The sequence below is a fragment of the Aethalodelphis obliquidens genome, unplaced genomic scaffold (assembly GCF_003676395.1).
Source record: "Aethalodelphis obliquidens isolate GAN/ISIS:26980383/991018 unplaced genomic scaffold, ASM367639v1 scaffold9, whole genome shotgun sequence".
NCBI lineage: Eukaryota > Metazoa > Chordata > Mammalia > Artiodactyla > Delphinidae > Aethalodelphis > Aethalodelphis obliquidens.
Window position 1 is genome coordinate 45,936,429 of NW_020837953.1, and position 24,795 is coordinate 45,961,223.

The 24,795-nt window shown below is 51.9% G+C and overlaps 1 long non-coding RNA gene across 1 annotated transcript; it reads left to right on the plus strand.

Moving 5' to 3' along the window:
• The first annotated feature begins 33 nt into the window (after positions 1-33).
• On the plus strand, positions 34-24,795 carry LOC113622234 (uncharacterized). Its single transcript, XR_003433460.1, has 2 exons — positions 34-198; positions 21,533-24,795. It is a non-coding gene; the product is annotated as an uncharacterized LOC113622234 (long non-coding RNA).

The following is a 24,795-nucleotide window of genomic DNA, read 5'->3' on the forward strand; positions in this document are numbered from 1 at the left end:
GTGCGCGCAGGAGGGAGGACCAAGAAGCGGACTCTGCCTGGACTTGCCTGGGCTTGTTCAGAGCCGGGCTGCTTCCCTCAGTGGCCGCGCAGATCCGGGGCGATTTCGAGATTTTGCGGGAGCCTTGGAGCCAAGCCCCGGGGAGGAGGAGGCTGGAAGCCCGCGCGACCTGCTCGCCCCGTCCAAGGCTGAGCCCAGGTAAACGCTTGAGTTCTCTGTCAGTGTGAAAGTTGGTAAAGGAGGCAGGAGCTAAACTAAGGACTTTAACAATAATAATAATGGGAAGCCTGTTGAATTGTGTGGCCTCCGAGTCGAAAGAAGAATGTCCAAGAGACAACAAAATGCTCTTCGATTTCATAACCTTTGGAGAGAAAGGATTCCTTCTTCGGGTTTTGCATGGCTGGTTATTTCTTTCTTCCTCACTCTCCGTCGTGGGTGCAGGAGGGCTCCCTGGTCTGGGGATGGAAATGGGAACTCTGGTCTTCCTGCCGCTGCTCAGCCACGTGCTATCGGAGCAAATACCTTGACCTCCTGCAAGTGGGGGCATTGAAACTGCCCCCAAGGTGGTCGTGAAAAGTCTCAGATGTGAAGAGTGCTTTGGTCGCGAAAGTAGTGTTCTATAAGAAGTCGAGTCCGCCAACTCGCGTTTCAAAGAGAGGAAAAGGAGAAAGGGGTTTCAGACTTGCAGTCCCGCCGACCGTCTTCCACCCTCCCCCCATTCCCTCTCCTGCCCACGCCGGCCTTCTACCCCCCCTCCAGTGGTGGGAACAGCGTCCAGCCTGGGAGCGGCAGGTCAGGACGAAGACTTCGAGGGAGGGCGCTTCTGGTAATCCACCCTCCCGGCAGGGAGCAGCAGGCGGCAGTGCATGGACGCCCCCTCTCCCAGCTTAAGTGAATGAGGCTGGTAGCGCCGATGGGCACCTGCTCCAGTGCCTTCACCGTTTCTGTGCCTGGTGGGGCACAGGGAGCAAAGGGACAGCATGGCTGGGCAGAAAGACCCAGGGCCCGTGCCCTCCTGTTACATCCGTGCTGGTCTCCTGCAGCAGGAAGTGGCTGGGCGTCCTGGATAAGTGCCTGTGGAGCTCTGTAGCCAGGAATCTTGTCGGGAAGGCAAAGTGGTGCCCTGTAAGTTATGTGGGCCCATTTCTGCCTCTGCCCCCAGGCCCAAGAGAGCTTTGGGACAAATGGCCGCTCCCCTGAGCCTCTGTGTAGCCATGGCTGGGGTGGGTGGGCTGAGCAGGAGGCGGGGCTCCTGTACTCCCTGACATTTCCCTTGAGGGTCTTTCCAGGAGCAGAGGGCTGATGGGGCAGCATCAGCTGGTACCCTGGGGCCCACTGGCATCAGCTGCCCTGTGGGTTAGTGGCCTGTTTCCTGAGCTTCCCAAACCCTAGGACTGGCCAGGACCGTCCTGCTCTGCCTGCCAATCCAGCTTTCTCCCCTGCCTCAAGAATCCCCTGGCTAACAGGCTGGGCAGTCCCAAGGACCACAATTTTACACCCCATCCCGGACCCCTGGCACACAAATCAATGATGCTAAACCTAGACCGGCCTCCGGGTCCTTTTTGTCACAGCACGTCAGGCAGCACCTTCCACTGATCACGCAACCTGATTGTCTTCCCAGCCCTGAACTTGCCCTTGTAACTGGCCGCTGGGCTAGGAGGTACAGGAAGATGAAAAGATGTACAAGATGCTGCCTCTGGTTAGAGGCTGCTCAGCCTCGGGTTAGAGGAGGTCAGACGTATGCAACGAGAAAATGACTAGGCAGCACCCGTTCATGCATTCACTCAGCAAATACTTACTGAATCCTTGCTGTGTGCCTGCATCACTTAGCATTGAGAATACAGCAGTGAACTAGGCAGGCAAATCCTTGCTTTTGTGGAGCAGCTGATCTTCTGATGGAGAAAAGAGGTGATACATGAACAAAATAAATATTTCAAATAATGTTAGGTAAATGATAAATGCTGTGAAGGGATTGGAGGATGAAGAGTGCTGGGGGAGGTGTTAAGTCACTGAGGTGAGGGGAGGGCTTTTCAGGGTCAGCAGGTGCAAAGGTGCATTTGAGAAATTTGCAAGGAAGCCAGTGAGGCTGGAGGTGCGTGGTAACAGGTTAAGTCAGGCAGGGGCTTTGTATGCCTTGAGGACTTAGAATGAAATCCAAAGGGTGACGTTCAGCAGCCTTTGGAGGGTTTTGAGCTGCAAACATCATGATCTTATGTTTTAAAACAATCACTCTGGCTGCTGTGTAAAGAAAATACACAAGAGTGGCAGCTGGGAGACCTGCTGGAGGCTGTTCCTTGGTCTGGCTAGAAACCACAGTGGCTGGGCTAGGGCTGTATCCTGGAGAAGATAGAGGCAGTAGGTTTTGAAGGCAGAGCCGAAGGAGTCTGCTGCTGGATGGACGTGGGGGGATGGGCAGAAAAAAAAAGAGGAGACGACGATGACTCTGAAGTCTGTGGCTCGCACAGATGGGTGAATCATTTATCGAGGTGGGGAAAACTGGGAGGCGCAGGCTGCAGGGTTTATGGGGGATCTGGAGTTCTGATCTGGCTACAGTAGGTCACCTGTTAGCCATCGGAGTGTTGGAGAGAGGTCAGCGCAGGGGGTCTCAGTGACTAAGATGGTACCGACGCCGTGAGACCGGGTGAGATTGCCGAGGGAGGGCGGGGGGGGGGGGAGGTTTGCGGCAGAACAGAAGGTGGGAAGGAGCCACCTTGGGAAATGAGGAGAGAATGGACAAGGGAAGTGACAGAACAGTGCATATGGTACGTGCTTAATAAATATTTGTCGGGTGGATGGGTGGACACGTGAAATGTCAGAGGACTGCTGTGCAGTACTGAGTATCTATAGGCCCAGTGGGGAATGTAATGGGTTAGTAAATGGGCTGGGATTTCAGGGACTCAACAGGGCTGGGGAGAGGTCATGGTAGTTTGTGGAAGTAGAAAGGATTTGATCTGAGCCTGGGAGAGCAGCCAGGATTCTGAGACAGTTGGAGAAAAGGGAAAGGTAAATTGAAGGGAATGGCATTAGCAAAATTAGGGATGCCTGAGGCGTATTTAGGAGTCTGATACAGGTAGTGGAGTTAGACTGGGTGGAGGGTTCTTACAAAGGGGGAGTTGGTAGAGTGGAATGGCTGAGGTTCCCTCCCCCACAGGGGTGGCTGGAGGACAGACAGCCCATCCCCAGGCCCCGTCTTCATTCCCAGGCCTACACCCTGTCAAATATTGCGTGAACAGGCCCGCTTCTGCCGCCTGGCCTAGGCAGAGCACCTGACATCTTCAGGTCTCTGTTTGCCAGGGAGAGCGTGGGGGGTATGATCTTCGTTTTGTTTTGTTTTGTTTTATTTTGATATCGGTCTTAGCAATATTTTTCTGGTTTTGTTTTCACTGAAGTACAGGTGATTTACAATGTTGTGTTAGTTGCAGGTGTACAGCAAAGTGATTCAGCTATACATACATATATATGTATTTTTTCAGATTCTTTTCCCTTATAGTTTATTATAGAATTTTTTTATTTATTTTTATTTTTTTGCAGTACGCGGGCCTCTCACTGCTGTGGCCTCTCCCGTTGCGGAGCACAGGCTCCGGACGCGCAGGCCCAGCGGCCATGGCTCACGGGCCCAGCCGCTCCGCGGCATGTGGGATCTTCCCGGACCGGGGCACGAACCCGCGTCCCCTGCATCGGCAGGCGGACTCTCAACCACTGTGCCATCAGGGAAGCCCTATTATAGAATATTAAGTATAGTTCCCTGTGTTATGCAGTAGGTCCTTGTTGGTTATCTATTTTGATCTTCATTTTTGATTGCTGAAAAGTGAGGAAGACCTTGGAACTCACCTCCCTAGGGAGTGATGCGGATGCAGGCTCCCCCCAAAACTCGCCATCCAGCAGTTCCTGCTGAGTTTGCCCCGGTGGCCATTGCTGAAGGGATTGCCTGTGTCTCATGTTTGTACCCCATCTTGAGAAAGAGAGTCCTGGCTCCAGCACCCAAAGAATCGGCATCATTTTGTTTTAATCTGTCTGACAACAAGGGCTGTTGTGTGTGTGTTAGTCAGCTGTGGGGGGGCTGGCAGGGGCTACTTTAAATCCCAATTTCAATGAAAGAGTCCTTAGGAATGAAAGCATTTGGTGGCCAACCTTGGGCGTCCCCTCCCATTCTGGGTCTGGCTGTAGATGCCATGCAGACGCTGCCGGATGCTGGGGTCCATTAGCAGGTATGGGTCTTTTCTCTCCATTCAAAGGCATCTCAGTTCCCCAACGTCCATGAAGCACATGGCTTCAAGTCAAGGGCTTGTCTTCCAGGCCCATCTCTGTCACTGGCTGCTTGAATCTGGAAATAGGACTTAACCTTCCTGGATTTTAGTTTCTCATCTGTAAAATTGGGCTTATGTTAGGGCCTACTTCGTAGCGTCACCGTGTAAAATAAATGAGATAATGTACATCAGCCATGCAGCAGGGCGTTGTGGTGGCCATTAGGTATCATCAGTGATAGCGAGCTTTGCTTTCACAGATATTTAATACTTTCACTAAATCAGAAGAACCTTCCTTTACACTGATATAATGTAGTGAGGTTTGGGAATTTTTTGTGTGTGTTGGATTTTTGCATTGCAAATATCCCTTTCTTCCCCTTCCTAAAGATTGATGCTTTCGGGCTTCCCTGGTGGTGCAGTGGTTGAGAGTCCGCCTGCCGATGCAGGGGATACGGGTTCGTGCCCCGGTCTGGGAGGATCCCACATGCCGCGGAGCGGCTGGGCCCGTGAGCCATGGCCACTGAGCCTGCGCGTCCGGAGCCTGTGCTCCGCAGCAGTGAGAGGCCCACGAACCGCAAAAAAAAAAGATTGATACTTTCGTTTTTGTTGTTAACTAGTGTTGCAGATGTTGAAGTGGAGCAAAATGCCTTGGGTGGATGCAAAAAGAATACACTCTGCTCCCATATCCCTGGCTGTGGGCAGGTGGTAACCGACCCCGGGCAGCTCTCATGCATGGCGCCCGTGGTTGACCAGTCTAGTCCGGAGGCCCCACCCTGACCTCCATGGTACCAAGTGACCTCTTACTGCACTGTCATCTGACAGTGACCTCTTTCTGCACTGTCATCTGACGCTTGTCTTGTCCCTTCCTGAGAAGGGTGCTGACTCACTGCTCCCAGCCTCCCCACCTCACTTAGCATCGGGCTGGGCAGCTCCTGCCTGATGCTCATCGCCTCCTCTGAACGGGCCCATCCTCCTCCTGGCAGATCAGCCACGGGCTGGGTGTATCACGGCTCCCTATGAGGAAAGTGGGTGGAGGAAAGGGAGGTTCCATCCAGAGGAGAAAGAGCCGGCCTGACAGTAGTGGGGGAGGGGTGTCCATACTGGGGGAGGGGTGTTAGGTGACTTGAGCTGAATTGATTACTAAACTTGGCGTTAAACTTATTCTGAAGCTGTCACATCATCTCACAACAAAATTAATTAAGCTAGACTTGAAAGTGGGTGACTACTGCCGTTATAACCCCCTTTGATTATGAAACTCACCACCAGTGATGGGGTAAAGCAAGTTTAAATTCCTGGACCATGTCATTGGCCACTGATGGATACAGTTCCTCCTCCAGGATCACCGCAAGGTAGGTGGTGGTTCTCAGAATTATCTACCCAAAACCCAAAGCAAATTCAAATCCCTTGTCTCCAACCTGGAGCTACAGAGAAACAGTTCTGGATAATCTGCTGAGAAACAACTACTTGGGGGCCTGTGTTGAATTTACTTACCCTGGGTACCACCCAGCCATCTCCCTGCCCTGAAAGCCTACCTCCCTGATGGGGCAGAGCCAGGGGAGGGATGTTGGCTGGGATGTAGAGAGACCCTGCGGGGGTGAGCAGGCAGCTGTGGTGGCCTTTTAGCAGGAGAGAAGGGAGGACGGGCCCAGAGTAATATTTCAGACCAAGCCTGCACCGTGGGGCCCGAGAGCTTTCCACCTCGGCACCCACTGAGGACTGTCCCATCCCCTCAAAAGCCGTTTAACCCCAACGTACTTCAAAACTTCCCTTCCCTGCGAGCCACTCCTAAGCCACATCATTCTACACCGAATTTTTTTAATAAGTTTATTTATTTTATTTTCTTATTTATTTTTGGCTGTGTTGGGTCTTCGTTGCTGCACGCGGGCTTTTTCTAGTTGCGGTGAGCGAGGGCTACTCTTCGTTGCGGTGTGTGGTCTCTTGTTGCGGAGCACGGGCTCTAGGCGCACGGGCTTCAGTAGTTGTGGCACGTGGGCTCAGCGGTTGTGGCTCACGGGCTCCAGAGCACAGGCTCAGTAGTTGTGGTGCACGAGCTTAGTTGCTCCGCGGCATGTGGGATCTCCCCGGACCAGGGCCCAAACCCGTGTCCCCTGCGTTAGCAGGCGATTCTTAACCACTGTGCCACCAGGGAAGCCCTGAATTTTTTTTTTTAAAAGCAAACCCTTCCCAGCCTCTCATTCCCTCCTCTTCACCAGAGAATCACACCTTCTCTAGAACGCTTCCAGAAATGCAAGCTTGAGTGTGTACACATAGTGCTAATTATGTTCAGTTATGTGAATTGTTTCCATTTAAGTCTAATTACCGTGCTGAAGGCTAACAGTTATCCTTAAATACGTGTCAGATTAACTTTGTTAGAAGTCGTGTTAAAGGCAGTGGAGAAATAGAAAGAACACTGTTTGGTAGTACGATGGTCCTTGTTTTACCCCTCATTTCCTCTGTGCTGTTGGGTAAGAATTTAACATCTCTCAATCCATCTTCTTGGAATAAAAAATTCCCGTCCTGCCTGCCTCACAGAGGATCGCATCATTCACAAGTATTCTGTGATCCACCCCGTGTCCAAGGCTCTGTGCAACCGTGGGCAGGACAGACCATCGCTGCCCAGACGGACTTTACCGTCCAGTCAGGACAACAGAAGGTGAATAAGTAATGCATAAATAGCAAACACTTATTGAGTGCTTACTGTGTGCCGCACGCTGTGCTAAGCACTTTTCAAATATTCCCTTATTTAATCCTCGTAACGAGGCTGTGAGGAAGCTACTATTGTACCCATTTTACATATGGGGAAACTGAGGTGTAGGGGGTTTACATTGCTGGGCACAAGTGTGGTTATGGCTGAGGCCGGGCTTGAATGCAGGTAACATGGCTCAGAGTCTGCAGTCGTGGTCATTCTGCTGCTTCACGCACGATGTGCGGGAGACTGCAGGGCCACCTAGAACCCGAATGGTGTGAAGGCACTTTGAGATCCGCGATCCTGCCACCTTAGCCCTCTTCTCTTGTTCAGAAGTAAGTCCCGGGTCCCATCCATACCCAAGGGGAGGGGATGGCACAAGGGCCTGAGCACTAGGTGGCCACAGTCACGGGGCCTGAAGGGTCTGTCCACCACCATTTCTAACTCTATTGTGGACCTTTTGTTCCTCGTAGTTTCTTGTCCTGCCAGCAATTTACAATTTTTAAAAAAGTTGAGACACTGGCGGCATTTCTTACAATTTTTCCTGATCCCCCTGGATTTTGAGGACTGCCCTCGTTAATATCGTCACGGCTGTTTCCATGGTTAAATGGTCCCAGGAATTTTATGAAAGAGAAACAGAGCCACGGGAGCTTGAGGCAGAGTCAGCAGAGAGAGAGGCCAAGCCCAGTGAGGAATTCAGACATTTAGTCAAAACTTTAAATTCACCCATCTCTTATTGTTCCTTTATCCATTCATTTATGTGTTCCCGTGGCTGGCACGCTTGTTGAGCCCCTTCTGGGCTGTGGTCCCAGCTCTGCGCCAGTCCCCTCACTGCATCCAGGGCAGAGTTCACAAGAGGAGAGGGTGGGACACCCTCTGCCTAGGACCGTGGGCGGGGGGACAGGCGGACAGAGGGAACAGTATGCTTCTTAAAGCAGAATAAACACTGTTTTACCTTCTCCTGCTGAGCCAGACCACCACTGAAGGTGCATGGCTGTGCTGTGCTGTGCAGTGTGGGACGACGGCCTCAGGGCACTGGGCTGTTGTACGCATTAGTAAGTGTGTTCTATAGCATTCGCATTTCTTCTCTGGCTCTGCAACCCTCACCTGTCTCTCCTCGGTCTTGTCAGTGAATCCGATTGCAGCAAACCTGTTCCTCCCTTCTGAGTGGCTGCTTCTAAATTACTGCGGGGCTAGAAACCCCCATCCCTACAGCAGGTTAGCACTGTGTGTAAGGTACGAGTTACTAAGTGGATCTCAAGGGCAATCGTGCCCCACCCCAACATCAGAATAAGGGAGTGGGTGTCATTTGAAAACAAAGCTTTGATGCGTTGCTTTTAATGTTAGTCACGTCGTTTACTTGATTTTGACTTTCATCTAACTGTAAAGTTGGGGTGACTAGGTTTATCCAAGGAGAGTACTGATTAACAGAAAGTGAGAATATTAACAGAGCACAGTATCGGGGGTAACAGTACATTCTGAGGAAGGGCAGGAGTTTCAGGCTGCTCAGAGGTCTCTTCTCACTCCTCCCCCACAAGCCCCTGTCCCCTCCCTCTTCCTGTTGCAGTGAGTTCCCTGATGACCCCAGGGGTATTTGAGGGTCTTGTGGCGACCGTGACAAATGACCACAAACTGGGTGGCTTAAAACAACAGAAATGTCCTCTCTCAGTGTCGCAGAGGCGTTTCCAGATGCCTGAGGTCGGCTCCGAGCACAGGCGCTCAGTCAAGTGGACTCCCCCGAGCTGGGTCAGCGCACCTGCACACTGACACCGTTGTCCCTTTGGGCTGCGGCATTCCTGGTTCCAGGTACCCAACGAACAAACTTCTGAAGAGTCCAAATCACTGTTACCTTAGGAATCAGGTGTGCTCAAGAGGGTCTACCATGTAGACATAGTTCCTTACATTTACAGTTTCTGAAATACGTTCCCATCTGCTGTCTCAACCAGTGTTGTGCGTCCTCTCGTACAGACGATACGCCTGCAGCTCAGCCTCATCATTAGCGAGCAGAGGATGTGAACCAGGGCTTCCGGACTCTGACAGCAGCCCGGGGCACTGATGGGTGATGCTTGGGGTGGGCGTGGGAGCCCACGGCCAGGGCATGTACCGTGCCTCCCCCAGGAGAGGAGGGCTGACCGAGACTTGAGGGACGAGTAAGGGTTGTTGGTTGAAGCTGGAAAGTGGGTGCTCAAGACAGAGAGGCCGGCCCCGCAAGGCGCAGAGGCAGGAGAGCCGGTACCCGAGTGAGCCGAAGGTTCTGGGCTGCGATCTCGGGGAAATCTCCGTTCCGCTGCCACCCCCGCCCAGTCTCCTTCAGTGAGCTGGCTTGTGGCTCAAATTTACAGATTAGAGCTTCATTCTTCTGGCTTAAGCCAGAAGGCAAATTCGCTCTACAGTCAGGTGCAAAATCCCTTGAACCGGCGGGGCTGTTGCTAAGCCAGCCAGTTTGCAAGTTGTGGTGTCCGGTTCTTCTGAGGACAGGTTTCGCTCAGTGGATCAGCGGTCAGGCAGGGTTTGAGGACGCTGAATACTTGTGGGCGTAGGTGGAAAGTGAGCCATCAGTATGTAGGGACAGGAGCAGAGCGGACGGCACTTGGGGTCCACAGACATCCCTCCTTTATAATTCCTGGCAGGCCAGCCTTGAGCTGTCTGATCACATGGGGACGTCGGGTCCTCCTGCCCTGCCCTGCCTCATAAACTAGACTAGATGTTCGAGCCTCCCTCTGTGGGGCCGTGGGTAGGTTCCCCCGTTAATGTACTGCTCAGTGCAGTGAGTTCATGTCTGCTTGGCTTCTGTATCTCTTCCATTCTCCCACCCCTGCATTCCAGACCCCAGTTAACTTCCAGAGTCCAGTTCCCAGACTGGGGCTTTAGGGAGCTGCTCCCTTCTTGCGGGAACCAGAGGGGCAGCATCTCCGTAGCATCCAAGGGGCAGCATTTTCCGTCTAGCCCACTGGGAATACTGGTTTTGTTTGCCTTTGTACCTGCATATTCTTTTTTTTTACTTTTTTTAAATTATTGTTTTATTGAGGTATAGTTGATTTATAATATTAGTTTCTGGTGGACAATGTGGTGATTCAAAATGTTTACACCTTATACTCCACCTAAAGTTACTTTAAAATATTGGCTATATTCCCTGTGCTGTACAATATATCTTTGTAGCTTTTTTTTTTACATAGTACCTTGTACCTTTATTCCCCTCCCCCTATCTTGCCCCTTCCCCCTTCTCTCTCCCCACTGGTAACCGCTAGTTTGTTCTCTAAATCTGTGAGTCTGCTTCTTTTTTGTTATATTCATTTGTTTTATTTTTTAGATTCCACATATAAGTGATAACTTATGGTATTTGTCTTTCTCAGTCTGACTTATTTCACTTAGCATAATACCTTCCAGGTCCATCCATGTTGTCGCAAATGGCAAAAATTTCATTTTTTTTTATGGCTGAGTAGTATTTCATTGTGTATATATATACACCATGTTTTCTTTATCCATTCACCTGTTGATGGACACTTAGGTTGCTTCCATATCTTGGCAATCGTAAACAATGCTGCTGTGAGCACTGAGGTGCACGTATCTTTTCGAATTAGAGTTTTCGGGGGTTTTTTGGGGGGAGGGGGGATATATACCCAGGAGTGGAATTGCTTGATCTATGGTAGTTCTATTTTTATTTTATTTTTTTGAGGAAACTCCATACTGTGTTCCATAGTGGCTGCACCAGTTTACATTCCCACCAACAGTGTAGTGTGCAAGAGTTCCTTTTTCTCCACATCCTTGCCAACATTTATTTGTGGTCTTTTTGATAATAGCCATTCTGACAGGTGTGAGATGACACCTCATTGTGATTTTGATTTGCATTTCCCTGATGATTAGTGATGTTGAGCGTCTTTTCATGTGCCTGTTGGCCATCTGTATGTCTTCTTTGGAAAAATGTCTATTCATGTCTTCTGCCCATTTTTTAATCGGGCTTTTTGGTTTTCGGGGGGGTTGTTGTTGTTTTTTTGATATTGAGTTGTATGAGCTGTTTATATAGTTTGGATATTAATCCTTTATTGGTCATGTCAGTTGCAAATATTTTCTCTCATTCAGTAGGTTGTCTTTTCATTTTGTCAATGGTTTGCTGTGCAAAAGTTTTCAAGTTTAATTAGGTCCCATTTGTTTATTTCTGCTTTTGTTTCCTTTGTCTTAGGAGACAGATCAAAAAAAATATTGCTTTGATTTATGGTCAAAGACTGTTCTGCCTGTGTTTTCTTCCCTGTACCTGTATATCCTTAAGCTAAAGACACACACACACACACACACACACACACACACACACACACACCCCCAAGCTTTAGACCATTTACTTTGAATATTCTTTTATCAACGTATCCATTTTTCTTTACAACATTTTGCAACGTGTACTGTACTGTTAAAATGTGGTGTTGTTATGGCCAAACATTGCATTTCTAATCTTCCTTTGATGTTAGTGGCGAAGTAGATGCCCAGAAGAATGTGAGAGCATGTGAGTTGTCCTACTGGGTCACCCCTGTCCCCCCAGCTCCAGCCCTGTCTCTGGGTGTCTGGGTCCCCCCATGCAGGACAGGGGATCCTGGGAAGGCAAATGGTCTTGGGGACACCTGTGTGTGAGTTATTCAACCAGGCTGTGGGTAACAGAGTCAGCAGAGGGGAGCCCAGAACTCCAGGGGTGGAGAGAAGTGAGTGGTTGAGCCATGGTGACAATGCTGGGTCCCAGGCCAGAAGCTGATTGTACGTGGAAAACCAGATCTCGGGTTCCGCGGGTCCGAAGTGAGGTACACGAAGGTCAGCGTGGCAGTTCAAGGAGGCCGGGCCTTGTTCCAATCGTGAGCAGACCGGGTGGTGAGAAGGCGCTGAGCCTAAAGGTGTGATGGAGGGGTGAGGGGGAGACACGTTTTAGCCGTACATGACCTTCCTCCACCATCATGGTGACAGCCAGCTGCTCAGGGAGTGTTGGCAGGAGATGCAGGGGTGTCGGGCCGGCAGCCTCCCTCCCGGCCTGGACTCTTCTTGTTTCCTGAGGTTAGCGGGAACGTTGGCCTTTGCAGAGTGTCCTTGGGGCAGCTTTCTGGGGTCTGGTGCCCGGGATCAGCAGCCCGATCAAGGTAGCAGTGCAGAGACTCCCGGGCAGGTAAAGCGTGCTCCCAGGAAAGGAGGCGTGGACGCGAGATATTCTGCCCTCATTCTTCAGCTGTGTTAATGTTCTTTTCAAGTTATAACATTAGTAGCAGTGCTCATAAAAAGTCACACAGTTCAGAGGTAGATGAAGTTAATGGGTGGGGCCCCTTCCGACCTGCCTCTCCCCTTAGTCCCAGCTCCGCAGAGGCGGCCACTGTCGGCCTGGGCGTGGGGCCTTCCCATCCGCCCAGCTCTTGGGGTGGTTTCTGTTGACTGTTGGCTGAGCCTAATGGCAGAAAAACCTCCGGGATGGGCTCTGTATCCTTCCAGTCCCTGCGGGACTCACATCCAGACCCTCGGTTGCAGAGTCTGCAGTTAAGAGCCAGGGTGACCCCCAGATGCTGTCCCATCGGCCCAGCTCCGGTCCCTGGCGGCTCACCCGGCAGGAGCGACTGCGAATCCTGTTCCTCGGATGCCCCCCACGCTCAGGGGAGGCAGGGGATGGAGTCTGGCTGGACTCAGCTCGGGGGTCTCGGTCAGCTCCCAGCTTCCCTCAGTGCCCTGCCTTCATGTGATGAGAAGGTGGGCACAGGCTCTCCCTGCCCCATCCCCCTGTGCACTTGGACGTGTGGCTCCGGCGTGTCCCACTGGCCTGGCAGGTCAGGAACGCAGAAAGACGGCTTTAATGGGCAAGGCTCTTATTTATTGGGGCGAGACAAAGTAAGTGAAAGGTCGTTGACGCCCGGGAAGCACCTGCCACAGGTGAGGTTGTCTGCTGTGGTGGTGAGGACTCTCCATGGCTTTACTGGGAGGCCTCCGCAGCTGAACAGTGGCGGGGGGCGGGGGGTGTCAGTTCTGAGGATTGGGACCCTTGGCTGGGGGCAGCTGGCAGCTCGCCCAAGCTGGAGTCTGTTCCTAGAGGCCGCTGCAAAGATACTGACCTGTGATCGCCTGGCTCGGCCGGTAGCAGGTGGCCCTCTGGGCTGAGGGATATGGCCAGTGATTAAATGTGACCATTTGTCCAGGACTTTTAAAGAAGAGAGGAAAATCTTCTTCGTGGTATTAGAGGCGTTTCCCAATCGCAGTACTGTTGCCATTTGGGGCGGGTCATTCTCTGCTGTGGGTCGGTGCTGTGCACGGTGAGATGTTATCAGCACGCCTGTACCCACGAGTTGCCAGGAGCATCCCCGCCTCCACTCGTGACCACCGATAAGGTCTCCAGACATTGCCAGATCTCCCCCCGGGGGGCAAAATCGCCCCCATTGAGAGCCACCGGCCTTGAAGATTCAGAATGGGCTTTCAGTGACCACTGCCTTGGCATCGTAAGCTGCTTCTCGCTTGGGTGCAGTTTTCTTTGTTCCTTTTCCAAGAAGCTGACCTCATCGAGCTCATTTGTTTGTTTTGTTGACTCATCCAGCTCTAACCACAAGCAGCCTTCCTACTTTGGGGGATCCCAAGTGACTTATCATGGGACTTTGTACGTAAATGTGAAAGATTCCTGTCTACCAGATTGGAGGCAGAGCGTTCAAGGGCAAGCAGGGCTCCTGCTGACAATTTTATTGTGAGCACCCTTGCAGTTCAGTTTTCTGAAATCGCCAAGCATTCCTCTCCCATTCGTTTAGGTCTTAGCCCAGTAACTAGCAGATGATGTAAGGGTCAGGGCGGTCTGAAGCTGGCCAGTGCTTGGGGGATTTTCTTGAGACCTCTGACCCGGGACTGGCGGGAGAAGAAGGCAGAGGACTGGCTGTTGGAGAGGGAGGATGGGGAGGCAGTCAGGTCCCCGGGGGACCCACCCAGAGTCACACCTCGCTGCCGTGCGTCAGGACCCTTGAGCGGCGCCTGGCCTGTTTGTGGCCTCTCTTGGGGCCCCAGAGAAAGCCGCTGGCTTTGAGACGGGGCTTCACAAAGCACAGCGTAGACGTAACCCTGGGGTCGGAGGCCACGCCTTCTCCTACCCACGTTTGGTGATCGAGGCTGTAACCCGGAAGAAGGAGGCTGGGTTCTGTCTGAATTCCGCCACTGGTCCTCTCTTGGGCTCCTTTTCCTGCCTCAATTTTTATAAATTTTTATAAAGCGTAAGTGCAGAGGTCGGACAGCTTTGTGGTGGGTTATATCCAGGGCTCAGCAAGGTCAAGGAGTTAAGCTCTGTCCCTCACCGACTCCTTAGGGAAATGGGTTCCAGTTTCCTAGTGGGGGCTTTAGATCTTAGAACCTGCCTTGCACTCGAAAACTCTAGTTATCGGAAGATCTCAGTGTGCCCAGAGGCTCGACTTAATTGGCTGCCTCAGAAGCACGCGATCCCCACTGCCCACACCCCACCCCCGGCCCCCCTCCCGCCCGGCACCGCCTGTGGCCTCACACTCGGCCAGTGCCGAGAGTTCCGTGCTCGCTGTCAACTTACGCTGGACGGGCCAGAGAACAGTGCAAGGGAACAGAAGGGAACAAACAGAAGCTAGATCTGGCCGCCAAGTGCACTTCATCCTGGATTGGCAGGACGGTGATAGCCAGCGATGCTGCTGGACCAGATGCCACCAGCCCCACCGGCCATGCCCATCAGCCCCAGGTTAACACAGCAAGTCAGGACCTCCTCTCACAAACCAGACAGTTCCTGCTCCAGGTGCCCAGAGATCTTCACTGAAGGGCTGGAGCCATGAGGCATGGGTGGGCCTGTGGGTGCTCAGAGTGGAGTTTCCGGGGCGCCCGGAACTTGCCTTTTGTTCTGTGGGGCTGTTCTCCCTGCCTTCACCTGTGCCGGTGCTGGCAGAGCTCTGAGTCTTCCGGATTCCAGCGTCCGCAGTAGCCAGTCTGTCGACTGCTGGCGCAAAGCTGCTTTCCCAAAATAGCCACCCAGAGGGAAAGAGCAGCCCTGGAATTTGACCTTGACCGTCACCGTGAAGGCCCTGCCCAGGCTCATTGGTCCCACCTGCTTTCACCTTTGACCATCACTGAGACGCTGGGCGGACGTGGGCCTGGGTTTTTCCCTCTTCCCCTCCCTCCTTCCTCTTCCCTTTTGTTCTTTTCTCTACCAGTTTTAGATTTAGAATCCAGATGACTCAGGAGAGATGTTCCAGTGCCTGATTGGCTGGGGGGGCAGGTCACAGGGTGGGAGCAGAGTGGGGGAGACCCATGTGCTGGCAGTTCTCCGAAGGTGAACGCACACCTATGGCGGGCCCGGGCACTGGCAGTGAGCCCAGGCCTGGAGGTGTGGCGGAGAGCCTGGCAGGTCGGACAGGTGGAGCCAGCCCTGCGGCTGTAGGGCCACAGCTGAGGGTCTCATCCCGGGTCCTCCCCCAGCCCACAAACCAGGTAACCCACCGTCTTATCTTTTCTGCTGGTTCAGTTTGCTGTCAACTTCAGGCAACACTTATGACTTGAGAAAAAGGCCTTTGGGATTTTCAGGGGAAATCGTGAGCATGTTTGGAGAGGATTTGCTCTGTCTGTGTGTGAGAAACTTGACCTTGACGTTAGAAAAACAGGTCTAATTGTCCGGTCCTTGGTTCTGAAAAGCAAATTTCTTATGGAGCCTGGATGCTGAATGGCAAATCAGGAAGGCAGGGTCCAGAAACGATGAGATTTTTTTGTAACTGCAAATGGAGAGCCCGTGGAAGACTTTGTCGTGGTTAGGTGGGCTGTTTTCCTTTTCCATAAGGAGGATTCGGGCTGGGGGCTGCCTTGCCCTCAATCCCTACTGAGAGAAGCACGGGGAGTGCTGGGCTTCTCCCAAAACTCAAAATTTATATTACAGCCCTTGGGCTGGGTTTTATTTTGAAATTGTTTGAAGTTTCAAATCACCTCTCCTGTTCAGAAGACTAGACTTGTGAAAGCCCGTCTCCAGCACTCTCACCCAGATTTTATTTAGCCAGGAAGCTGTTCCCTTAGTCTTTGGGGGGATTTCTGGCCTGAGGGCAGGAAGGGAAAGAGCACAGGTCTGAAGAACAAACCCAGGACTACCCACCCCAAACAGGGACTGGTTTTGTCCTGTTTGGCGTCATTAAATCGTAAGTACCGCTTCCTCTCTTCCTCTCTTCCCCTCCCCTATCTGCCAGCATCCCGGAACATCACCCGGCTGCTCAGAGCAGATGCTGTGATGGTCTCAAATTGCCCTTGCACTTTACAGGGAGAGGACAGGAAAGCTGTTTCTGCTGTTGAAACTTTTGTGACAGAGACTTTTTTGTTAAGCGGTTTGCTTTTTTTAAAATTTTTATTCCAAGGTAATTTGTGGTGCCTGAATTGCTTAGATCATGCGATACATTGATTAGGATTCTTTCCTCTGCAAGTAGGAGAAAACTCTACTCAAAATGACAATCAGAACATTAAAATTTTTATAAATCATAAGTGCAGAGGTCGGGCAGCTTTGTGATGGGTTATATCCAGGGCTTAGCAAGGTCGGGGAATTAGGTTCTGTCCCTGTTTCTGCTCTGCCGTCCTCCACATACTGACTTGTCTCCCACCAGCTCCCCTCCTGCCTGGCTCTTCCTGGGGTCTCTCATTATAAGTGAGGAAGCCCTTCCCAAGGCCCTCCCCCGCTGACTTGCCCACACATCTCATTGGCCAGAATTATGCCTCGTGTCCAGCCCCAGCCAATTAGTGGCAAGGGAGGGGGTTATTGTGATGGAATTTGTGAGGCCCATCAGGGAGAGGAGGGTGGGTTACCTGAACCAAATCAGGGTCTGTGAGCAGAAGAGAGGGTGTGGATTTGGGGCGCTACCTGCTATCTAGAAATTTACATTTATTCAGATTTGTAACTGACTTGGGGGCAGTACCACAACTCTTGCTCCTAAAATATGTGTATTTTTTTATATTCGATCCTTAATGCAAGGGCAGTTTCAGATCATTGTGGGGTCCACCCTTAGCCTTTCACCTCCCAGGAGGCCCTCTTCCTTAAGCATCTGGGCCGGTGGTTTTTAAGAGTTTGAGTTCTCCTTCTCGATGAAACTGCTGCTCGAGGCTCCGTCCCTAAGAACCGGAATAGGAAACAGTAGGAGTTCTAAATATTCAGAGGTGTTAGGTGAACACGTCTCCAGCTCTGCAAAGGGCAGCAGCAACAGGGTTCTGGCTGGCAGCTCCCCAGAGCCATCTGCCATTTTCCCACAACACTGTGGGGTCCGCCGGGGATGGGCCTGCACCAGCATCACCTCCCAGGAACTCGCTGGAGTTTTCTCTTTTCTCCAGGGCAGGCACAGGTAGCTCCCAAACCTCAGGGAAAATGGAGGTGGTGGCTGCAATGCTGGGAAAGCTGGTTCCGATGGACACGGACCTGACAGTAATTTTTGAGGTCTTTTTTTTTTTTTTTTTGCCCCAACCCTGAGACCCCACTCTTAAGGCAGGTTTGTCTCTGCCCCCACTTTGACCTGGACTGAAATCACCTGAAGATCCGGAAGGATCTCTGACCTGCCATCACCTTCCTGCCCCGGGGTCAGGTTTTCTGGATGAAATCAACGCAAGGACAGAAAAATTTCTTCCAGCTTTTGACATCGCTGTGAAACGCAAGAGGACATTAGGGCTGGTATTAAACATCACGGATTCCTTTCAAAGCCTTTGCGGAGGTGTGTGCGATGCAAAACTGTGAGTCTTTCTGAGTACCGTGCTTCTTCCACCGGGACGGGCACTTCCAAAGCACTTGTTCTTGTGGTTCAGAACTGCTCACGGTTGTGATCTTGCGTGTCGTGATTTCCTGCCTGTCTCTCTCTCTCCATGGATCCCCCAAGGCCCAGGACATCCTCCTCATGGAGTCCTCAGCACCCGGTACATCACAGGCTCACAAGCCCGTATGTGACGGGTGGGTGCATGAAGGGGACATTCGTGCTTTCCAAAAGACGCGCTGTGGAATTAGGAAGGCTTCCTGAGTGAATTTCCACATCTCCGTGGACGGAGAGGGGGTCCTGCTTTCCCAGGAATCGTAACATCCAAGAGCCTTGTTACCAGAATCCACTTTTTCTTTAATGCTTAGAACTTAAGTGCTAGGAACTTAAAACGCCCCTGGTAAAGATGACTTCTGGTTTTCTTGTCTGCCCCCTGGTTCCCTGGCCCAGCAGCAGTGGCTTTGCAGCAAGATGTGTTAGGCTTGGGGCTCCAAAGGGCCCCTGTAAGAAGAGAAGTGAAGTCTGTTTAACATCACAGCTCTGAACTGAACTCCGGGCCTTTTAAACATCTTGTGTTAATGCAGCAGAAGCTCGCCTGGTAACTGGACCAAAGGCCTTTCAGTAGAAAGGAAAGTACATTGAAAAAGTATGTTCACTTGGGTTGTGACTTTCCAGGAAAGTCTGATTTGGTGAAAGACTGCTGACTTGGTGTGTTTTGTATTTCACGGAACACAGGAAATTGGGGACATTGACTGATTATTCACGCTAGCCTCCTCTCTCTGACTGAAGACTGTTCCTGAGGTCCCGGCCTCCTCTCTCTGGCTGAAAGATTGTCCTTTCCAGCTGAGGGCCCTGGCTGATCAGCCCTTGGTGCCTGGGCTGGGGGGTGGGGGGAGGCAGCCTCCCTAGGCAGACCCCTTCATCCAGGTAACTGCCTAGATTCAGAAAGTGGGGTTCTGCATGGAAATCGGGGGCAGGGTCTGCTTAGCTGTAGGAGGTCCATCTGGTTTGGCTTGGAGGCCTCCAGCTCCCCATCATGCTTTTCTGAGCCATGGTGTTTTTTGTTGTTGTTATTTTGTTCTGTTCTGTTTTTTTGTTTGCTTTTTGTCCACTCCACAAAGCCTGCAGGATCTTTGTTCCCCGACCAGGGATTGAACCCGGGTCCGGGCAGTGAAAGCACCGAGTCCTAACTGCTGGACCGCCAGGGAAGTCCCTGAGCCGTCTTTCCTTTCAAGACTGTTTCTGAGCCTGAGGGTGGGCTGGACCAGGACGTGGCAGGTTCCTTGTCTCCATCTTGCCACACTCTGTGACGCCGGCTCCAGACCGCTCGCTGCTGGGTTCAGGATGTGCCCCGCCCCAGGGAAACTCACTGGCCCTTCCACCTGAGCAGCAGTGCCACGTGCAGGTCTGCAGCCGGAGAGCTCACACCAGCCAGGCATGCCACAGCCCCTTTGCTTCCCCGTAGCTGTCTTTACCTTGGGAAGCCTGCCTCTGTTTCCAGTTTCCAGGGTCCTCCACCTGGGCCGGCCTAGGCTGGGAGTCCAGGGTGGGGGGAGCCTTTACTTGGACTCCTCTTGTCCCTGTATTTACCGGAGGACACGGTCACTGCAGAAAGTGCCTTTGGCCCCTTCCCAGACCTGCTGGATCGGAAGCTCCGCTGTGGGGCTGGGAATCTGCCCCTTTCCCAAGCTCCCAGGCGACTCTTTTTTTTCTTTTTTTTAATTTATTCATTTATTTATTTATGGCTGCGTTGGGTCTTCGTTGCTATGCGCGGGCTTCTCTTTAGTTGTGGCGAGCGTGGGGCTACTCTTCGTTGCGGTGCACGGGCTTCTTATTGCGGTGGCTTCTCTTGCTGCGGAGCACGGGCTCCAGGCGCGCGGGCTTCGTTACTTGTGGCTCGCGGGCTCTAGAGCGCAGGCTCAGTAGTTGTGGCGCACGGGCTTAGCTGCTCCGCGGCATGTGGGATCTTCCCGGACCAGGGCTCGAACCAGTGTCCCCTGCATTGGCAGCCAGATTCTTCACCACCGCGCCAGCAGGGAAGCCCCCAGGCGACTCTCATGCATAGGAAAGCTGAGAACCGGTGCTTTAACCCGATAAATGTCCTCTGCCTGAACTTACCTTTGGGGTAGAATTGGACATATTGGGACATATTTTCCACACTGAAAGATAACAATTAAGGTCTCGCCTGGCTTTTTATTTATTTTTTTAATTAAAAAAAAAAATTGGGGGGCTTCCCTGCCCCAAAATGCCGCGGAGCAACTAAGCCCGTGAGCCACAACTACTGAAGCCTGTGCACCTAGAGCCCATGCTCTGCAACAAGAGAAGCCACCGCAATGAGAAGCCCACGCACTGCAAGGAAGAGTAGCCCCCGCTCGCTGCAACTAGAGAAAACCCACGCACAGCAGTGAAGACCCAACACAGCCAAAAATAAATAAATAAATGAATTTATTTTTAAAAAGCTGCGCTGCGCGCCACGTGGGATCTTAGCTCCCCAGCCAGGGCTTGAACCCGCACCCCCCCTGCAATGGAAGCTCAGAGTCTTAACCACTGGACTGCCAGGAAGGTCCTCCCTGGGTTGCTTTTTGGACATAGCATTATGCGTTCACCTGTCTGGGGGCAGAGGACTGAGGTAAGAGGGCGCTCCCATCAGCCCCCACTGGACATTTCATAGCCAAGAAAGGACAAGCCTGCACCCTCCCCCTGCGGCGTGTGTGGGAGGCCCTCCCAGGGGCTTTCTCCTCTCAGGCAGAGAGATGGCGCTGGCTCAGGAGCTGCCTTCACCTGCATGCCCTTGCCTGGAACACAGGTTTCTGGGACCTCCTGTGCTGGGGTAGGGGTCACACTGAGAACACCCCCTACATGTCCCCCCACCTACACAGGAGAGGAACTGTCCCATGGGTGGTCTGCATCCAAAGCTGTGAGTCATGAGATCTTTAGGCTGCCTCTCTGTGATGGTCAGTTCGAGGCATCCAGGTGGCCAGGCTGTAGGACCCGGGAACCCAACCAAACACTAATCTAGGTGCTGCTGTGAAGGCTGTCATCCACCATCAGTTGACTCTGAGTGAAGGTCATCCCAGAGAACTGGGTGGGCCTCATCCAATCAGATGAAAGCCTTAAGAGCACAGCTGGGGCTCCCGAGAAAGAAGAAATTCCGTGTGTGGACAGCAGCGCCGGCTCCGGCCCAGGAGTCTCCAGCCTGTGGATTTCAGCCTGGCCTACCAGCCCCTGCCATCACATGCACCCATTTCTTGACATAAATCTCTTAATCCATGCCTCCTCTTCCAGAACTCTGACGGATCCAGTCTACCCAGTGCCAGGGATCGGGGAGCAGCCAGTGCCGCTTTATTCTGTTCCTTTTCATGTAGGCATGTGGATTTTATTTTATTTTATTTTATTTTTAATTAATTAATTTGTTTATTTTGGCTGCATTGGGTCTCTGTTGCTGCACACGGGCTTTCTCTAGTTGCAGCGAGCGGGGGCTTCTCTTTGTTGCGGTGTGCAGGCTTCTTATGGTGGTGGCTTCTCTTGTTGCGGAGCACGGGCTCTAGATGCGCGGGCTTCAGTACTTGTGGCTCGCGGGCTCTAGAGCGCAGGCTCAGTAGTTGTGGTGCATGAGCTTGGTTGCTCCGCGGCATGTGGGATCTTCCCGGACCGGGGCACGAACCCGTGTCCCCTGCATTGGCGGGCGGGTTCTCAACCACCGCGCCACCAGGGAAGCCCAGACATGCGGATTTTAAACTACCATCATTTTCAAACTTCTTCTCTTCCAGTGAAGTGCTGACTTGTTTTTTTCTCCTGGTCAGTGGGCCAAGGGCCTGCCCTGCTGGGATGTGTTGCCGGTCTCAGCTTTCTCCTCCAGTCTCTCTTTCCTCCCCACATTTCTTTATCCGCAGGTCTTAGGGAGAGGCAGGACAGGCCTGCACGCCGTCATCAGCGGGGCCAGCTGTGAGTGTTTCTTTGGCAGTGTCTTAGCTGGTTGTTGTGAGTAATAATGAAGGAAGCAATCAGCAAGTATACTGCCCTAGAAGTGCTGCACGTTGTTGTGCCCAAGAGGGAAGAAACAGGCAAGACACTCGAGCCACGTGAGACGCCGGGACAGGATGTCGGAGGCTCTGCCCCGCCGTGTCGGCTGGTAAGGGCTGCCGGGGAAGCAAGCTCTCTGGCCCCCGGAGCCGGCCTGCTCACGGGTGTTGAAGGAAAAAGGCGCACAGCCTGGGCCATGGGTGGTTTCTGGCTGGGAGAAGCTTGCACGTAGGAATGACGATCACCAGTGTTTATGAGCACTTTCTGTGTGTGAAGCCCTGTCCTAGGCATCCTAAATGTATTATCTCAGGAGTAAGAGTCTGTTGTTATCCCTGTCTTGCAGAGAAGAAACAGAAGTACAAAGAGCAGAAGTAACAAAGGATGGGAATTCCCTGGTGGTCCAGTGGTTAGGACTCTGCGCTTTCACTACAGGGAGCACAGGTTCGATCCCTGGTTGGGGAACTAAGATCCCACAAGGCGCACAGCATGGCCAAATAATAATAATAGATTTTTTTTTTTAAAGTAACAAAGGATGCAGTTGATAGAAAGAGGGCCCAAGAGCCCAAGTCTGGCTCCAGACTCTGTACTCTTTTTTTTTTTTTTTTTTTTTTAATTTTTGGCTGCACTCTGTGGCATGTAGGACCTTAGTTCCCTGACCAGGGATCGAACCTGCACCCCCTGCATTGGAAGGCGGAATCTTAACCACTGGACTGTCGGGGAAATCCCCAGACTCTACTCTTAACCGCGGGCTCGTGTCCTTAGAGATGGGCCTAGGGTGGTGTCACTGTCCTGCGGACCCGCTTTGCCGAATGATTTGAACGTGAATACCCTCCACTCTCTCTCTGCATGAGGCAAATTTCAAATGCAGTCATACGCTTTGGAGAATGTTCCTGTGTGGGTATTAGGAGATGTGTCTGCCTTGGGGAGAGTTTTTCTTTTCAGCTGAAACCGGGCCCAGGAAGTTGATAAGGATGAGAAGCTGGTGGTGTTTTCTGCTCTGGTGGCTAATGAGAAAGGTTCCTCTAAGGGAGCTCAGCTGAGACAACAGTTCAGTTCTCTGGGTCCCACCAGCTCCACCTACCGATGCCAGCTTTGGGTCCAGTGAGCTGTGTGGCCACAGGAACTCGACCCAAGCCACCAGAAGATGGAGAACCAAGACACAGTGGTGGCTCTTCCAGGTCTTGGACCACGAGCCCGGGATAACTCATCAAGGGGCCCTGCACTCCCCCAGAGTCTGCTAAACCAGCCTTGGGTCCTTGACTTTCTGCCCTTGGTGTCCGTGCTCATTGACACTGAGCTGTGAGTTCCCCGGTTCTCTGTCCCACTGATTTTCTCCATTGTTCTCCAATCTGGTGCTTATAGGAATTCACCCATGTCCCTGAGGCGAAACCACGTGCCAGTGGCTGACGCCTCTGACCGCAATGACTAAGACAAAGCCTCCAAGGTCCAGGAAGCGATGGGTAACTTTCATGCAGACCAAGGACAGCGCTTGCTGTGACCCCCCCAGCCTCTGCATGTCCCCTGCTGCTACCCTCCCAGGGCACCTCCCCTGCTCGTGCCCACCCACCTGGACCCCATCCCTTAGCTCTGTCTTGCCTTTCTCAGTGCTTCCAAACGCTGGAGGAGAGAGGAGCCTATTTCCATTCTGACCACTTTATAAGAACCAGAGGGCTCTTAGAGAGGTTTTCTGGGATTTGGAATTGACCCTTGGTCTTGACACACTCTGGCGGATAGGCCCCTCCTCCAGCCTAAGCCAGTCCTCTTTCTCTTACTGCTGGAGAGCAAAGCAAGCAGCCAAAGCGGATTCCTGTGGGGACTGTTCTGTTCCTCCTCTGCTCCAGGGGCTGGCTTCAGAGATGGTCCCTTTGTCATGCATATTGCACCGGCCACGCCCACGCCCATGTGGCCACAGCTCCCCCTCTGCTGCGCCACGCCCCACCCCCACCCAGCAGTGCGTGGGCTGCAGCGGGGCCACCGAATGCCTGGGATGCCGGCTGCAGTGACAGAGCGGGCCCCGATCCCTCACGGGAGTTTTGACCGAGGCAGCATTTGGGATCGCTTATGAGCTGAAATCTTTACATTTTTCCCCAGTTTTAGGCCGAAGTAAAGAATGCCTGCCTTTTCCAACCACCGACCCTTGAACTTCTAAGACAAAGGGACCACACCCTTAGATTATGATCTAACTAGGCTATGAATTTGAGTTCAGGTAAAATTATTTGCAAAGTAACCTCTTTTCCTACCTAGCTAGAAACAAGAAAAATCATCCTTCTCTGACAGGCAGAGGTCACCTGTAGACATTCCTGGATAATCAGTCAGGAAACAGAAACAGCAGACAGTCTCTGCTTCCCTGCGGGTCTTGGATAAAACTGATGTCTTTGTGGCAACTGAATTCACTTATGCAGTCTTTAGAGCAGATGGATAGAATATTTCTGTCGTCTATTTGATAGTAATAGAAGAAATGTAGTGGGATGTACATCTAGCTCTTTATCTCCACTCCTGCAGAGACAGGAGGGATGATGTTGTGAGTTTAGAATATATTGGGACAAAGAGAGCTACTTCTCTCTCTCTGTCTCTCTCTCTGTCTCTGTCTCTTTCTTTCTCTCTCTCTCTCTCTCACACACACACACACACACGCACACACACACACATTCGTGTGCACGCATGCACCCTGGCCCCGAATTTGGGGAGTTCAAAGTCCAGTAAGTTGAGGATATCCAGACCCGGGGCAGAGTGCACTTCTGCTTTTGAGAACGAATGGGCAGATTCTAGTTTGTAGTTGGTGGGTCGGAGAGAGGGATCAAGAATTTCATAGTTGGACTTGGCGTTTGGAGGCAGGTGGAGTTAGATGCAAATTTTATGTTTTGGGGGAAAGTATTTGATCTTCTTGACTGTGAGGCAAAGTGAGGGTTAAAAATATATATTTGATTAAAAATATATATGCATATATATTTAATAAGCTCTGTGGATCATACTAATATCAATTTCCTGGTTTCAGTATAGTCCTATAGTTACACAAGGCGTTACTTCTGGGAGAAACTGGCTGAAAGGTACACAGGATCTCTCTGTACCCTTTTTTTTTTTTTTCAATTTTCTGTACATCCATGATTATGTCAAAATAAAAAGTTACAACATA